Below are 18,616 nucleotides of genomic sequence, written 5' to 3'. Positions count from 1 at the left end.
GAAACTGAAAAATACCCTGCTCAAAAAAGACTGGATTATAGAAGACATGAAGGATGGAATAAAGAAATTCATAGAATCCAATGAGAATGAAAACAATTCCTATCAGAACCTTTGGGACACAGCAAAAGTGGTGCTCAGAGGCCAATTTATACCAATAAATGCACACATCCAAAAAGAAGAAAGGGCCCAAATCAAAGAATTATCCATACAACTTGAATAAATAGAAAGAGAGCAACAAAAGAAACCCACAGGCACCAGAACAAAACAAATAATAAAAATTACAGCTGAACTAAATGAAATAGAAAACAGAAAAACAATTGAAAGAATTAACAAGACCAAAAGCTGGTTCTTTGAAAAAAATCAGCAAAATTGATAAACCACTGGCCAAACTGACAAAAGAAAAACAGGAGAGGAAGCAAATAACCCAAGTAAGAAATGAGAGAGGTGATATTACAACAGACCCCACTGAAATTAAAAGAATCATATCAGATTACTATGAAAAACTATACTCAACCAAATTTGAAAACCTAGAAGAAATGGATGAATTCTTAGAAACACACTACCTACCTAAACTAACACAAACAGAGGTAGAACAACTAAATAGACCCATAATAAAAGAAGAGATTGAAAAGGTAATCAAAACACTCCCAACAAAAAAAAAGCCCTGGTCCGGACAGCTTCACTGCAGAGTTCTACCAAACTTTCACAGAAGAGTTAATACCACCACTACTGAAGGTATTTCAGAGCATAGAAAAGGATGGAATACTACGAAACTCATTCTATGACACCACCGTATCCCTGATATCGAAACCAGGTAAAGACACCACAAGAAAAGAAATTTATAGACCTATATCCCTCATGAATGTAGACGTAAAAATCCTCAACAAAATTCTAGCCAAGAGAATTCAACAACATATCAAAAAAATAATTCACCATGACCAAGTGGGATTCATACCAGGTAAGCAGGGATGGTTCAACATTAGAAAAACAGTTAATGTAATCCATCACATAAATAAAACAAAAGACAAGAATCACATGATTTTATCACCTGATGCAGAAAAGGCATTTGGCAAAGTTCAACACTCATCCATGATAAAAACTATTGGCAAAATAGGAATAGAAAGAAAATTCTTCAACATAATAAAGGGCATTTATACAAAGCCAACAGCCAACATCACCCTAAATGGAGAGAGCCTGAAAACATTCCCATTGAGATCGGGTTCCAGACAAGGATGCCCTTTATCACCACTCTTACTCAACATTGTGCTAGAAGTCCTAGCCAGAACAATTAGGCTAGATGAAGAAATAAAGGGCATCCAGACTGGCAAGAAAGAAGTAAAAGTATCTCTATTTGCAGATGACACGATCTTATACACAGAAAAGCCTAAGGAATACTCCAGAAATCTACTGAAACTAATAGTTCAGCAGAGTATCGGGATACAAGATAACATACAAAAATCGGTTGGATTCCTCTACACCAACAAAAAGAACATCAAAAAGGAAACCACCAAATCAATACCATTTACAGTATCCCCCAAGAAGATAAAATACTTAGGAATAAATCTTACCAGAGATGTAAAACACTTATACAAAGAAAAGTACAGTACACTTCTGCAAGAAACCAAAAGAGACTTACATAAGAGGAAGAACATACCTTGCTTGTGGATAGGAAGGCTTAACATTATAAAAATGTCTATTCTACCAAAAGCGATCTATACATTTAATGCAATTCCGATCCAAATCCCAAGGACATTCTTTAATGAGATGGAGAAACAAATCACTAACTTCATATGGAAGGGAAAGAGGCCCCGGATAAATAAGGCATTACTGAAAAAGAAGAACAAAGTGGGAGGCCTTACTTTACCTGATTTTAGAACCTATAATACCACCACAGTAGTCAAAACAGCCTGGTACTGGTACAACAACAGATACATGGAACAATGGAACAGAACTGAGAATCCAGACATAAATCCATCCACATACGAGCAGTTGATATTTGACAAAGGCCCCAAAACAGTTAAATGGGGAAAAGACAGTCTTTTTAACAAATGGTGCTGGTATAACTGGATATCCATCTGCAAAAAAATGAAACAAGACCATACCTCACTCCATGCACAAAAACTAACTCAAAATGGATCAAAGACCTAAATATAAAATCTGATATGATAAAGATCATGGAAGAAAAAATCGGGACAACCTTAGGAGCCCTAATACATGGCACGAACAGTATACAAAACACTATTAAGAACGCAGAAGAAAAACTAGATAACTGGGAGCTCCTAAAATCTTACACCTATGCTCATCCAAAGACTTCACCAAAAGAGTAAAAAGACTACCTACAGACTGGGAAAAAGTTTTTAGCTATGACATTTCTGATCAGCGCCTGATCTCTAGAGTCTACATGATACTGCAAAAACTCAACTGCAAGAAGACAAATAACCCAATTAAAGAATGGGCAAAAGATATGAATAGACACTTCACTAAAGAAGACATTCAGGTAGCTAACAGATACATGGGGAAATGTTCACGATCATTAGCCATTAGAGAAATGCAGATCAAAATTACAATGAGATTTCATCTCACTCCAACAAGGCTGGCATTAATCCAAAAAACACAAAATAATAAATGTTGGAGAGGCTGTGGAGAGATTGGAACACTTCTACACTGCTGGTGGGAATGTCAAATGGTACAACCACTTTGGAAATCGATTTGGCGCTTCCTTAAAAAGCTAGAAATAGAATTACCATAAGATCCAGCAATCCCACTCCTTGGAATATATCCCAGAGAAATAAGAGCCTTTACACGAACAGATATATATGCACACCCATGTTTACTGCAGCACTGTTTACAATAGCAAAAATATGGAAGCAACCAAGATGCCCATCAACAGATGAAGGGATAAATAAATTATGTGAATAAATAAATTATTCACACAATGGAATACTACGCATCGAAAAAGAACATTGTGGAATCTGTGAAACATTTCATAACATGGAGAACCGTGGAAGGCATTATGCTGAGTGAAATTAGTTGCAAAAGTACAAATATTGTATAAGATCACGATTATAAGAACTTGAGAAATAGTTTAAACTGAGAAGAAAACATTCTTTTGTGCTTACGAGAGTGGGGAGGGAGGGAGGGTGGGAGGGGGCATTCACTAATTAGATAGTAGATAAGAACTACTTTAGGTGAAGGGAAAGACAGCACACAATACAAGGGAGGTCAGCAAAATTGGACTAAACCAAAAGCAAAGAAGTTTCCTGAATAAACTGAATGCTTTGAAGGCCAGTGTGGCAGGGGCAGGGGGCTGGGGACCATGGTTTCAGGGGACATCTAAGTCAACTGGCATAATAAAATCTATCAAGAAAACATTCTGCATCCCACTTTGAAGAGTAGCATTTGGGGTCTTATATGCTAGGAAGCAGCCATCTAAGATGCATCAATTGGTCTCAACCCACCTGGGTCAAAGGATAATGAAGAACACCAAGGACACAAGGCGATTACGAGCCCAAGAGACAGAAAGGGCTACATGAACCAGAGACTACATCATCCTGTGACCAGAAGAACTAGATGGTGCCTGGCTACAACTGATGACTGCCCTGACAGGGAACATAACAGAGAACCCCTGAGGGAGCAGGAGAGCAGGGGGATGCAGACCCCAAATTCTCATAAGACCAGACTTAATAGTCTGACTGAGACTAGAAGGACCCCGGTTGTCATGGCCCCCAGACCATCTGTTGCCCCAGGTCAGGAACCATTCCCGAAGCCAGCTCTTCAGACATGGATTGGACTGGACAATGGGTTGCAGAGGGATGCTGGTGAGGAGTGAGCTTCTTGGATCAGGTAAGCACTTGAGACTATGTTGGCATCTCCTGCCTGGAGGGGAGATGAGAGGGTGGAGGGGGTTAGAAGCTGGCAAAATGGACACAAAAAGAGAGAGTGAAGGGAGAGAGTAATTGGGAGTGTGTAGCAAGGTGTATATGGGTTTTTGTGTGAGAGACTGACTTGATTTGTAAACTTTCACTTAAAGCACAATAAAAATTATATAAAAAAAAGAATGACGGATTAAAGAAAATCTGTTTACTGACTTGAAAGATTTAATAAGGAACAACCAACTTACAGTGCTATAATTCTGAGGATGAACCTCATAGAAGGTATTTATGTTATAGCTAATTTAAGTAGTGGAAATAAACTAGTTGGCCTATGGCAGTGCAATTTATAATAAAGATTATTAAGGAACTATTCCACTACATGTCATTCTCTCTGATTACTATAATGTGCCCAGTCATTTTTATTGCCAACATAGGCCTTAGAGAAATGCATACAATTTGTAATATGGCAAGCATTAGGAAAAACAAAGTGAGCTTTGCTAGGTATTTTCTTAGGTTTTCTCAATATCATTGATTGAATATGACAGCTATTTTAACTAATGGTGGTTCTGTCATTTGTGTGAATTAGAATACATTAAACACAGCTTTGGGGAGGCAAAAGAAGTTATTAAAGAACACCTAAGTAGGTGGAAAATGCTGAAACAATGTCCTACTGAGGCCCAAGGAAACCAGCCAACAGAAAATACAGGGGGGCACAGTTATATGGCAAAGTAATTTTCTCGAGGGTGAGACTGTTTTAATGACTATAATTTTATCCTCTTGCTACAGATAGAAACTTTTAATATATTAGAATGATATGTGTGCATGGTGGAAGATTTTGAAATACATATATATAGCATTAATAAGAATAAACAGTTTGAGGGAAACACGGTAATATTCTTCTCTGTCCATAGTTCTATTTCACGAAAACACAAAAATGCGTTATGAGATGACCCTGAGAACCTTAGAAGTAGAAAGTAGTCTAAATATAAACCCAGTGAGGCATTTTCAAAGCCTTAAAATGGTAACTTTTTGGCTAGATCAATGTAGGTGAAATGTATAGAGGACTTGGAGTTAGGCAGTTCTGTACTCAAATCCCGACTTTACTCCTGATTCTCTGTGTGATCTTGGAAACTCTGCTAGACCTCTCTGAAGCTTTGGATACCTAAACTTAAAATCATAATAATAATACTACATAAAGGACTATTGTGAGGATGAAATAAAATTAAACAACATAAAGTATATAAATTGTTTAATATCATGCTAAGTGTTTGATATTAATACCAGATATCACTGTTGCTATTTTTCGTGTCGCTATTATCAGTTTACTATAGTGGAAATGGAGCCCTGGTGGCAGAGTGGTTAAGAGCTCAGCTGCTAACCAATAAGCGGCCAGTCTGAATCCATCAGCCACTCCTTGGAAACCCTGTGGGGCAGTTCTACTCTGTCCTATAGGGTTCCTATGAGTCAGAATCGACTTGAAGGCAATGAGTTTGGTGTGTGGGTGTGTGTGGAAGTACACTGGACTTAATCAGAAGGTCTGTGTTTCAGTCCGGATCAGCTACTTACTGTTGTTGTTAGGTGCCATCAAGTTGGTTCTGACTCAAGGGACCCTATGCACAACAGAAAAAAACACTGCCAAATCCTGCACCATCCTTATAATCGTTGCTATGCTTGAGCTCATTCTTGCAGCCACTGTGGCAATCCACCTCGTTGAAGGTCTTCCTCTTTTCTGCTGACCCTGTGCTTTGCCAAGCAAGATGTCCTTCTCCAGGAACTGATCCCTTCTGACAACATGTCCAAAGTATGTAAGATGAAGTCTCGCCATCCTTGCTTCTAAGGAGCATTCTGGTTGTACTTCTCCCAAGACAGATTTGTTCATTCTTTTGGCAGTCCATGGTATATTCGATATTATTCGCCAACACCACAATTCAGGCGTCAATTCTTCTTCGGTCTTCCTTATTCATTGTCCAGCTTTCACATGCATATGATGTGATTGAAAATACCATGGCTTGGGTCAGGCGCACCTTAGTCTTCAAGGTGACATCCCTGCTTTTCAAAAGTTTAAAGAGGTCCTTTGCAGCAGGTTTACCCAATGCAATGCGTTGTTTGATTTCTTTTTTTAAAATTTTTATTGGGCTTTAAGTGAAAGTTTACAAATCAAGTCGGACGGACTCTCATACAAAAATTTATAAACACCTTGCTATATACTCCTAATTGCTCTCCCCCAATAAGACAGCACACACTTTCCCTCCACTCTCTTTTTTCATGCCCATTTGTCCAGCTTCTACCCCACTACACTCTCACCTCTCCTTCAGACAGGAGATGCTAACAGTCTCCTGTGTCTACTTGATCCAAAAAGCTCATTCTTCACCAGTATCATTATCTATCCCATACTCCAGTCCAATCCCTGTCTGAAGAGTTGGATTTGGGAATGGTTCCTACCTTGGGCTAACAGAAGGTCTGGGGACCATGACCTCTGGGGTTATTCTAGTCTCAGTCAGACCATTAAGTCTGGTCTTTTTACAAGAATTTGATGTCTGCATCCCACTACTCTTGTGTTCCCTGTCAGGACAGCCATCAGTTGTAGCCAGGCACCATCTAGTTCTTCTGGTATCAGGCTAATATAGTCTCTGCTTTATGTGGCCCTTTCTGTCTCGGGGCTCAAAATTACCTTGCGTCTTCAGTGTTCTTCATTCTCCTTTGCTCCAGGTGTGTTGAGACAAATTGATGCATCTTAGATGGCGGCTTGCTAGCGGTTAAGACCTCAGACGCCACTCTCCGTAGTGGGATGCAGAATGTTTTCTCAATAGATTTTATTATGCCAATTGACTTAGATGTCCCCTGAAACCATGATCCCCAAACCCCCGCCCCTGCTACGCTGGCCTTCGAAGCGAAGCATTCAGTTTATTCAGTAAACTTCTTTGCTTTTGGTTTAATCCAGTTCTGCAGACTTCCCTTGTATTGTGTGTTGTCTTTCCCTTCACCTAAAATACTTCTTATCTACTATCTAATGAGTGAAAACTCCTCTCCCTCCCTCCCTTCCTCCCCCTTCTCCTAACCATCAAAGAATATTCTCTTCTCTGTTTAAACTATTTCTCGAGTTCTTATAATAGTGGTCTTATACAATATTCGTCCTTTTGCAGCTGACTAATTTCAATCATTTTTTCTTCACTCACATGTCTGTCAGTTTGTTGTACTGTGGGGGCTTGTGTGTTGCTCTGATGCTGGAAGCTATGCCACTGGTATTCACATACCAGCAGGATCACCCATGGAGGACAGGTCTCAGCTGAGCTTCCAGACTAAGACAGACTAGGAAGAAGGACCCAGGAGTCTACTTCTGAAAAACAATAGCCAGTGAAAACCTTATGAATAGCAGCAGAACACTGTCTGATATAGTGCTGGAAGATGAGGCCCCCAGGTTGGAAGGCACTCAAAAGATGATTGGGGAAGAGCTGCCTCCTCAACATAGAGTCGACCTTAATGACATGGATGGAGTAAAGCTTTCAGTACCTTCATTTGCTAATGTGGCATGGCTCAAAACGAGAAAAAACAACTGCAAACATCCATTAATAATCGGAACCTGGAATGTACGAAGTATGAATCTAGGAAAATTGGAAATCATCAAAAATGAAATGGAATGTGTAAACATCGATATCCTAGGCATTAGTGAGCTGAAATGGACTGGTATTGGCCATTTTGAATCAGACAGTCATATAGTCTACTATGCTGGGAATGACAGCTCGATGAGGAATGGTGTTGCATTCATCATCAAAAAGAACGTTTCAAGATCTATCCTGAAGTACAATGCTGTCAGTGATAGGATAATAGCCATACGCCTACAAGGAAGACCAGTTAATACGACTATTATTCAAATTTCCGCACCAACCACTAGGGCCAAAGATGAAGAAATAGAAGATTTTTATCAGTTCCTGCAGTCTGAGATTGATTGAACATGCAATCAACGTGCATTGATAATTACTGGCGATTGGAATGCAAAATTTGAAAACAAAGAAGAAGGATGAGTAGTTGGAAAATATGGCCTTGGTGATAGAAACAATGGCAGAAATTGAATGGTAGAATTTTGCAAGACCAACAACTTCTTCATTGCAAATACCTTCTTTCACCAACATAAACGGCGACTATACACATGGACCTCACCAGATGGAACACACAGAAATCAAATTGACTACATCGGTGGAAAGAGATGATGGAAAAGCTCAATATCCTCAATCACAACAAGGCCAAGGGCTGCCTGTGGAACAGATCATAAATTGCGCATATGCAAATTCAAGCTGAAACTGAAGAAAATCAGAGCAAGTCCACAAGAGCCAATATATGACCTCGAGTATATCCCACCTGAATTTAGAGACCATCTCAAGAATAGATTTGACACATTGAACACTAGTGAACAAAGACCAGACAAGTTGTGGAATGACATCAAGGACATCATCCATGAAGAAAGCAAGAGGTCACTGAAAAGACAGGAAAGAAAGAAAAGACCAAGATGGATGTTAGAGAAGACTCTGAAACTTGCTCTTGAGCATTGAGCAGCTAAAGCAAAAGGGAGAATCGATGAAGTAAAAGAACAGAAGATTTTAAAGGGCGTCTCAAGAAGACAAAGTATTATAATGATATATGCAAAGAGCTGGAGATGGAAAACCAAAAGGGAAGAGCATGCTCAGCGTTTCTCAAGCTGAAAGAACTGAAGAAAAGATTCAAGCCTTGAGTTTCAATAGTGAAGGATTCCATGGGCATAATATTAAATGATGCAGGAAGCATCAAAAGAAGATGGAAGGAATACACAGAATCATTGTACCAAAAAGAATTAGTCAATATTCAACCATTTCAAGAGGTGGCATATGATCAGGAACCGATGGTACTGAAAGAAGAAGTCCAAACTGCTCTGAAAACATTGGTGAAAAACGAGGCTCCAAGAATTGATGAAATATCAATCGAGATATTTCAACAAACAGATGCAATGCTGGAGGTGCTCACTTGTCTATGCCAAGAAATATGGAAGACAGCTTCCTGACCAACTGACTGGAAGAGATCCATATTTATGCCTATTCCCAAGAAAGGTGATCCAACCGAGTGTGGAAATTGTACAACAATATCATTAATATCACATGCAAGCAAAATTTTACTGAAGATCACTCAAAAACAGCTGCAGCAGTATATCGACAGGGAACTGCCAGAAATTCAGGCCGGTTTTAGAAGAGGACGTGGAACCAGGGATATCATTGGTGATGTCAGATGGATCCTGGCTGAAAGCAGAGAATACCCGAAGCGTGTTTACCTGTGTTTTATTGACTATGCAAAGGCATTTGACTGTGTGGATCATAACAAACTATGGATAACACTGCGAAGAATGGCAATTCCAGAACAGTTAATTGTACTCATGAGAAACCTTTACATAGATCAAGAGGCCGTTGTTCGGACAGAACAAAGGGATACTGACTGGTTTAAAGTCAGGAAAGGTGTGCGTCAGGGTTGTATTCTTTCACCATACCTATTTAATCTGTATGCTGAACAAATAATACGAGAAGCTGGACTATATGAAAGTGAATGGGGTATCAGGATTGGAGGAAGACTCATTAACAACCTGCGTTATGCAGATGACACAACCTTGCTTGCCGAAAGTCAAGAGGACTTAAAGCACTTACTGATGAAGATCAAAGACCACAGCCTTCAGTATGGATTACATCTCAACATAAAGAAAACAAAAATCCGCACAACAGGACCCATGAGCAACATCATGATAAACGGAGAAAAGATTGAAGTTGTCAAGGATTTCATTTTACTTGGATCCACAATCAACAGCCATGGAAGCAGCAGTCAAGAAATCAAAAGATGCATTGCATTGGGTAAATCTGCTGCAAAGGACTTCTTTAAAGTGTTGAAGAACAAAGATGTCACCCTGAAGAATAAGGTGCGCCTGACCCAAGCCACGGTATTTTCAATCACATCATATGCATGTGAAAGCTGGGTAATGAATAAAGAGGACCAAAGAAGAGTTGACGCCTTTGAATTGTGGTGTTGGTGAAGAATATTGAATATACCACAGACTACCAAAAGAAGGACCAAATCTGTCTTGGAAGAAGTGTGGCCAGAATGCTCCTTAGAGGCAAGGATAGTGAGACTGCATCTTACATACTTTGGACATGTTGTCAGGAGGGATCAGTCCCTGGAGAGGGACATCATGCTTGGGAGAGTACAGGGTCAGCGGAAAAGAGGAAGACCCCCAACGAGGTGGATTGACACAGTGGCTGCAACGATGAGCTCAAGCATAACAATGATTGTGAGGATGGCTCAGGACCGGGCAGTGTTTCGTTCTGTTGTGCATAGGGTCGCTATGAGTTGGAACCGACTCGACGACACCTAACAACAACAACAATTTCACTCAGCATAATGCCTTCTGGATTCCTCCATGTTATGAAATGTTTCATGGATTCATCATTGTTCTTTATCTATGTGAAATATTCCATTGTGTGAATATACCATAATTTATTTATCCATTTATCCATTGATGGGCACCTTGGTTGCTTCCATCTTTTTGCTATAGCAAACAGTGCTGCAATGAACATGCATGTGCATATATATCTGTTCGTGTAAAGGCTGTTATTTCTCTAGGGTACATTCCAAAGAGTGGAATTGCTGGATCCTATGATAGTTCTATTTCTAGCTTTTTAAGGAAGCGCCAAATCGATTTCCAAAGTGGTTGTACCATTTTACATTCCCACCAGCAGTGTATGAGTGTTTCAGTCTCTCCACAACCTCTCCAACATTATTTTGTGTTTTTGGATTAATGCCAGCCTTGTTGGAGTGAGATGGAATCTCACTGTAATTTTGATTTGTATTTATCTAATGGCTAATGATTGTGAGCACTTGCTCATATATCTGTTAGCCACCTGAATGTCTTCTTTAGTGACGTGTCCATATCCTCTGCCCATTTGTTAATTGGGTTATTTGTCTTTTTTGTAGTTGAGTTTTTCCAGTATCACATAGATTTTAGAGATCAGACACTGATAGGAAATGCCATAGCTAAAAATTGTCCCCCAGTCTGTAGGTAATCTTTTTACTCTTTTGGTGAAGTCTTTGGATGAGCATACATATTTGATTTTTAGGAGCTCCCAGTTATCTGGTTTCTCTTCTGCATTGTTAGTAATGTTTTGTATGCTGTTTATGTCATGTATTAGGGCTTCTAGAGTTGTCCCTATTTTTTCTTCCATGATCTTTATCATTGTAGATTTTATATTTCGGTCTTTGATCCATTTTCAGTGAGTTTTTGTGCATAGCGTGAGGTATGGGTCTTGTTTCATTTTTTTGCAGATGGATATCCAGTTCTGCCAGCACCATTTGTTAAAAAGACTGTCTTTTCCCCAGTTAACTGACTTTGGGCCTTTGTCAGATATTAGCTGATCATATGTGGATGGATTTCTGTCTGCATTCTCAATTCTGTTCCATTGGTCTATGCATCTGTTGCTCTGCCACTATCAGGCTGTTCTGACTACTGTGGCAGTATAATAGGTTCTAAAATCAGGTAGAGTGAGGTCTCTTACTTTGTTCTTCTTTTTCAGTAACACTTTACTTATCCAGGGCTTCTTTTCTTTCCTTCCATATGAAGTTGGTGATTTCTTTATCCATCTCATTAGAAAATGTCGTTGGAATTTGGATTGGAGTTGCATTGTATCTATAGATTGCTTTAGGCAGAATAGACATTTTTACAATGTTAAGTCTTCCATTCATGAGCAAGGCATGTTTTTTCGCTTATGTAGGTCTCTTTTGGTTTCTTGCAGTAGTGTCTTGTAGTTTTCTATGTATGGGTCTTTTACATCTCCGGTAAGATTTATTCCTAAATATTTTATCTTTTTCGTGGCTACTGTAAATGGTATTGATTTGGTCACTTTCTCTTCGATGTTCTTTTTGTTGGTGTCGAGGGCTCCACTTGATTTTTGTACGTTTATTTTGTACCCTGATACTCTGTTGAACTCTTCTATTAGTTTCAGTAGTTTTCTTGAGGATTCCTTAGAGTTTTTTCTGTATAAGATCATGTATTCTGCAAATAGAGATAGTTTTACTTCTTCCTTTCCAAACTGGATGCCCTTTATTATTTTTTTTTTATCTAGACTAATTGCTCTGGCTAGGACCTCCAGCACAATGTTGAATAAGAGTGGTGATAAAGAGGACCCTTGTCTGGTTTCTGATCTCAAGGGAAATGCTTTCAGTCTCTCTCCACATAGGATGATGTTGACTGTTGGCTCTGTATAAAAAATGCCCTTTATTATGTTGAGGAATTTTCCTTCTATTCCTATTTTGCTGAGAGTTTTTATCATGAATGGGTGTTGGACTTTGCCAAATGCCTTTTCTGAATAAATTGATAAAATCTTGTGGCTCTTTTGTTTTAATTATATGATAAAAAAAAAAAAAGATGATGGACTACATTAATTGTTTTTCTAATGTTGAACCATCCCTGCATATTTGGTATGAATCCCACTTGGCCATGGTGAATTATTTTTTTTATATGTTGTTGAATTCTCTTGGCTAGAATTTTGTTAAGGATTTTTGCATCTAAGTTCATGAGGGATATAGGTTTATAATTTTCTTTTTTTGAGGTGTCTTTAAATTTTATTTTAGCTGGTTTTAGTATCAGGAATGTGCTGGCTTCATTGAATGCGTTTGGGAATGTCCTTTTCTATGTTTTGAAATACCTTTAGTAGTAGTGGTGTTAACTCTTCTGTGAAAGTTTGGTAGAACTCTGCAGTGAAGCCATCCGGACCAGGGCTTTTTTTTTTGTTTGTTTTTGTTTTTTTTTGTTGGGAGTGTTTTGATTACCTTTTCAATCTCTTCTTTTGTTATGGGTCTATTTAGTTGTTCTACATCTGTTTGTGTAAGTTTAGGTAGGGAGTGTGCTGCTTGGAATTCATCCATTTTTTCTAGGTTTTCAAATTGGTTAGAGTACAATTTTTCATAGAAATATGATATGATTCTTTTAATTTCAGTTGGGTCTGAGGTAATACTGCCCATCTCATTTCTTATTCTGGTTATTTGCTTCCTCTCCTGTTTTTCTTTTGTCAGTTTGGCCAACGGTTTATCAATTTTTAAATTTTTTTCAAAGAACCAGCTTTTGGTCTTGTTAAATCTTTCAATTGTTTTTCTTTGTCTATTTCATTTAGTTCTGCTCTAATTTTTATTATTTCCTCTCTTCTAGTGCCTGAAGGTTTCTTTTGTTGCTCTCTTTTTCTATTTGTTCAAGTTGTAGGTAAAGTTCTTTGATATTGGCCCTTTCTTCTTTTTGTATGTGTTCATTTTTAGATATAAATTGACCTCTGGGCACGGCTTTTGCTGTGTCCCAAGGTTTCTGATAGGAAGTGTTTTCATTCTCATTGGATTCTATGAATGTCTTTATTCCATCCTACATGTCTTCTATAATCCAGTCGTTTTTGAGCAGGGTATTGTTCATTTTGCAAGTGTTTGATTTCTTTTCCCTGCTTTTTCTGTTGTTGATTTCTACTTTTATGGCCTTATGGTCAGAGAAGATGCTTTGTAATATTTCGATGTTTTGGATTCTGCCAAAGCTTGCTTTATGACCTAATATGTGGTCTATTCTAGAGAATGTTCCATGTGCACTAGAAAAGAAAGTATACTTGGATGCTGTTGGGTGGAGCGTTTTGTATATGTCTATAATGTGGAGTTGATTGATTGTGGCATTTAGAACTTCTGTGTCTTTATTGAGCTTCTTTCTGGATGTCCTGTCCTTCACCGAAAATGGTGTGTTGAAGTCTCCTACTGTAATTGTGGAGCTGTCTATCTCACCTTTCAATGTTGTTAGAGTTTGTTTTATGTATCTTGCAGCCTTGTCATTGTGTGCATAAGTATTTAATATGGTTATATCCTCCTGGTATATTGTCCCTTTCATCATTATATAGTGTTCTTCCTCATCCTTTGTGGTGGATTTAACTTTAAGGTCTATTTCGCCAGAAATTAATATTGCCACTCCTGCTCGTTTTTGATTGCTGTTTGCTTGATATATTTTTTTCCATCCCTTGAGTTATAGTTTGTTTGTGTCTCTAAGTCTAAGGTGTGTCTCTTGTAGGCAGCATATAGACGGCTCATGTTTTTTATCCATTCTGCCATTTTCTGTGTCTTTATCAGTGCATTTAGTCCATTTACTTTCATCGCAATTACGGATAGTATGAGTTTAGTGCTGTCATTTTGATGTTTTTTTTTGTGTGTCATTGACAGTTTCTTTTTCCCACTTAATTTTTGTGCTCAGTAGTTTCATATATTGTCTTTTCCTCTTCTTCATTGTTGATTTTGTTTCTGTTGAGTCTATATTGTTTTCTTGTATTTTATTTTGATGTGTAGGAAAGTTCGTCTCCTTTGTGGTTCCCTTCATATTTATCCCTATTTTTCTAAATTTAAACCTAATTTTTATTTCTTTGTATCACCTTTTCTTCCTCTCCATATGAAAGATCTATGATCCTCTTTATTGTTTTAATGTTGTTTTCTTTTACATAATAACATTGCTGTTTCCCTGTTTTGAGTATTTTTTTTTAATCTTGATTTATTTTTGTGATTTCCCTGTCTGGGTTGACATCTGATTGTTCTGTCCAGCGTTCTGGTCTTGAGTTGATACCTGATATTACTGATCGTCTAACCAAAGATCTCCCTTTAGTATTTCTTGTAGTTTTGGTTTGGTTTTTACAAATTCCCTAAGCTTCTGTTTATGTGGAAATGTCTTAATTTCACCTTCATATTTGAGAGACAGTTTTATTGGATATATGATTCTTGCCTGGCAATTTTTTTCCTTCGATGCTTTATATAAGTTATCGCATTGCCTACATGGTTTCTGCTGAGTAGTACAAGCTAATTCTTATTGACTGTCCTTTGTCGGTGACTTTTTGTTTATCCCTAGCTTTTCTTAAAATTCTCTATCTTTGGTTTTAGCAAGTTTGATTATAATATTTCTTGGTGACTTTCTTTTAAAATCTAACTTATGTGGAGTTTGATGAGCATCTTGGATTGATATCTTCTCAACTTTCATGATATCAGGGAAGTTTTCTGCCAACGAATCTTCAACAATTCTCTCACATTTTCTGTCATCCGTTCCTGTTCTGGTACTCCAATCACTCGTAAGGTTATTTCTCTTGATATAAAAAAAGTCCCACATAATTCTTAAGTTTTCTTCCTGTTTTGAAAATTCTTTTATCTGATTTTTCTTCAAATAGATTGGTGCCAAGTGCTTTTTCTTCAGGGTCACCAATTCTGCCTTCCACTTGCTCGATTCTGCTCCTCTGACTTTCTATTGAGTTATCTAATTCTGCAATTTTATTGTTAAACTTCTGAATTTCTGATTGCTGTCTCTCTATGGATTCTTGTAGGTTATTAAATTTTTCATCATGTTCTTGATTAAGCTTTTTAATTTCTTCAAATGTTTTATCTGTGTGTTCCTTGGCTTTTTCTGCATATTTCCTGATCTCCTTCCTGATGTCTTGAAGAGTTCTGTATATTAATCTTCTGAATTCCACATCTGGTAATTCCAGGAAGACACCTTCATCCAGAAGATCCTTTGATTCTCTGTTTTGGGAGCTTGTTGAAGCCATCATGGTCTGTTTCTTTATGTGATTTGATATTGACTGTTCTCTCTGAGTCATGTATAAGTTATTGTATTAGTTTATTATGTTTGCTTACTGTATCCTAGTTTCTTGCTTTGTTTTCTTTGGTATGCTCATATGGGTTGCTTGAGTGAGCTAGCTTGATTATTTTTGCCTTTGGAGCTCTGATGTCCTGTTACCAGAAGACCAGAGCTTTTATCAGGTATATGAGCTTAGGATTCCATTCCCTTTTTTTGTTTGGATTCAGCTCAAGTGTCCAGGTCATTAAGCGTGTAGTACAGGCTTTGTCCTACCGTCATAGAGGGGCAGGGGTGTTAGGTGTAGGTACCAGTATTGGTTGCAGCAGGGAGTCATGCTCTGAACAAGCGGGTGGCTGAGAATCATCCCCCGAATGTCTCTGACGAAAGCACGTCCTTGTTCCCTAGTGTGTACAGGTGGGTGGGTTCTGCAGATGGACCATGGGCATTCAGTGCTTTTGGTTGTAAGGACTGGGAGGTAGCAGTTATCCTTGGGCCCTTGTAGCGGATGGCTGGGTGACCTGAGTGGAGCCACCAGTCCTCAGGCCCCTGATGTGGGTAGGTAAGGACCCTGTTTAATAGGCAAAGCAGTGTCAAATATCAAACACCCACCTCTCCATTACAGTGCTTAAACAGTTGTAGTCTGCCAGCACGGGCCTATTCCCCTGAAATAGGCCCACACAGATCTACGCAGAGGGGAACAGTATTCAAAGCCTGAAGACCATTTATGCCTGGACAGGAGCCGCTTCTGTCCTGAGCTTCCCAGTTTAGTGGAGCTGGCAAATTATCTTTTCCCCCAGTTGTGAATTTATTCCTTCTTCAAGCTGGGGAGCATGGCTCAGGGCACTAAATTGGGCCTCAGGGAAATCAACAGCCACCGAAGCTGGCTTGGGAGGGGCGGTAAAATATACGCAAATACTTAGCTTTTGCCGAAAGTGTCTTTCTTTTCTGGGTCCAGAGGTGTGCATACACTGTGAGGCTGGCTGCTTCTTCCTGAGGAAACTGCAGTCGAACACTACTAGCAGCCGCTGCAGCTGTTCCTGGGAATGGTGTCTGAGGGATAGCAGTGATTGAGGTCCGGGAACTCCTCTCTGCTTCTGAACTGACTCTCCCTCCCCCTGCCACTCAGTCCATTCTATAAGTTTGCCTTTGCTGTTCAGGGCTCCTAAACCAAAAAAACAAACCTGTTGCTTTCGAGTCGATTCTGACTCATAGCAACCCTATAGGGCTCCTAGCTTGTCATAAACAAAATCGTTTCACTTGATTTTCTGGGTCTTTGTTGTAAGAGGGATTCGCCGGAAGCATCTGGCTATTCCACCATCTTGGCCCGCCTCCGTGTTTGATTTCTTGACTGCTGCTTCCATGGCTGTTGATTGTGGATCCAAGTAAAATGAAATCCTTGACAACTTCAACCTTTTCTCCATTTATCACAGTGTTGCTCATTGGTCCAGTTGTGACAATTTTTGTTTTCTTTATGTTGAGGTGCAATCCACACTGAAGGCTGTAGTCTTTGATCTTCATTAGTAACTGCTTCAAGTCCTTTTCACTTTCAGCAAGCAAAATTGTGTCATCTGCGTAACGCAGGTTGTTAATGAATCTTCCTCCAATCCTGATGCCCTGTTCTTCATATAGTCCAGCTTCTCAGATTATTTGTTCAGCATACAGATTGAATAGGTATGATGAAAGGATACAACCCTGACATGCACTTTTCCTGACTTTAAACCACTCAGTATCCTCTTGTTCTGTTTGAAAAACTGCCTCTTGATCTATGTACAGGTTCCTCATGAGCACAATTAAGTGTTCCGGAATTCCCATTCTCTGCAATGGTATGCATAATTTGTTTTGATACACACAGTCGAATGCCTTTGCATAGTCAATAAAACACAGATAAGCATCCTTCTGGTATTCTCTGCTTTCAGCCAGGATCTACCTGACATCAGCAATGATATTCCTGGTTCCAAGTCCTCTCCTGAAACCAGCCTGAATTTCTGGAAGTTCCCTGTCGATATACTGCTGTAGCCATTTTTGAATAATCTTCAGCAAAATTTTACTTGCGTGTGATATTAATGGCATTGTTCTATATATTCCTTATTCGGTTGGATCACCTTTCTTGGGAATAGGCATAAATGTGGATCTCTTCCAGTCAGTTGGCCAGGAAGCTGTCTTCCATATTTCTTGGCATAGATGAGTGAGCACTTCCAGCACTGCCTCCGTTTGTTGAAACATTTCAACTGATATTCCATCAATTCCTGGAGCCTTGTTTTTTTACCAATGCCTTCAGTACAGCTTGGACTTCTTTCTTCAGTACCATCAGTTCCTGATCATACACTACCTCTTGAAATGGTTGAATATCAACTAATTCTTTTTGGTATAATGACTGTGTATTTCTTCCATCTTCTTTTGATGCCTCTGCATCGTTTAATTCCCCATAGAAAATTCCCCATCGTTTAATTACCCATTGAAAATATTGTTGCTTCGGAAACACTTTTTGAAAAAAAAAAAAAAAGGGAAAAAATTCTTCCCCCACCAGTAAATGGAAAGGCTGTTCAAGCTCTCAACTACTTAAAATTGTAAACAGTGTGGGTGTGAAATAGCAGAAAAGAACAACTAGACCCTGTGAAGTTTCAACAAGAGGAGTGGGTGTATAACCAATGATGAAAACGCAAGATGCAGCTACAAAAATAGAGGCATGCGTACTCACAGGAAATAGATAACGCCAGAGGAGAGCTGACCCACACGGCCATGTGTGGAGCCGTCAAAGTGAAAAATAGACGCTATCTGACAAAAATGAAATGTCACCCAAGTGCTATGTAACATCTGCATGGAAAAAAAATGCACACAATCTTGGATGTAAAATCCATGTGATAGGAGTATCCTGTGAGCCACATCCTCCCAAAGAAGAGACCCCTGGGGATATCCTTGGGATTCTTGTTGGGACAGAGGTGTTATAGCTGAAACTCCTCATCCACAGAGAGGCGTGTGCACTTCCATTTTACACTGGCTGAGAGAAAAAGAAAGTTCTAAGGTGTTGGAGGAACGGCAGCCCCTCAGCAGCAGCTCCTTTGAAGCTCGCACAAGGAGGCTCTAGAGTCCTTCACGGTTGAACGTGACT

At 39.0% G+C, this 18,616-nt stretch overlaps 1 protein-coding gene across 1 annotated transcript in view; it reads right to left on the bottom strand.

Moving 5' to 3' along the window:
* Positions 1–18,616, bottom strand: part of L3MBTL4 (L3MBTL histone methyl-lysine binding protein 4) — a 547,866-nt gene that overhangs the window by 205,337 nt on the left and 323,913 nt on the right.

Source organism: Loxodonta africana, chromosome 11, assembly GCF_030014295.1.
Source record: "Loxodonta africana isolate mLoxAfr1 chromosome 11, mLoxAfr1.hap2, whole genome shotgun sequence".
Lineage (NCBI taxonomy): Eukaryota > Metazoa > Chordata > Mammalia > Proboscidea > Elephantidae > Loxodonta > Loxodonta africana.
This window is presented reverse-complemented; position numbering and strand designations above follow the sequence as displayed.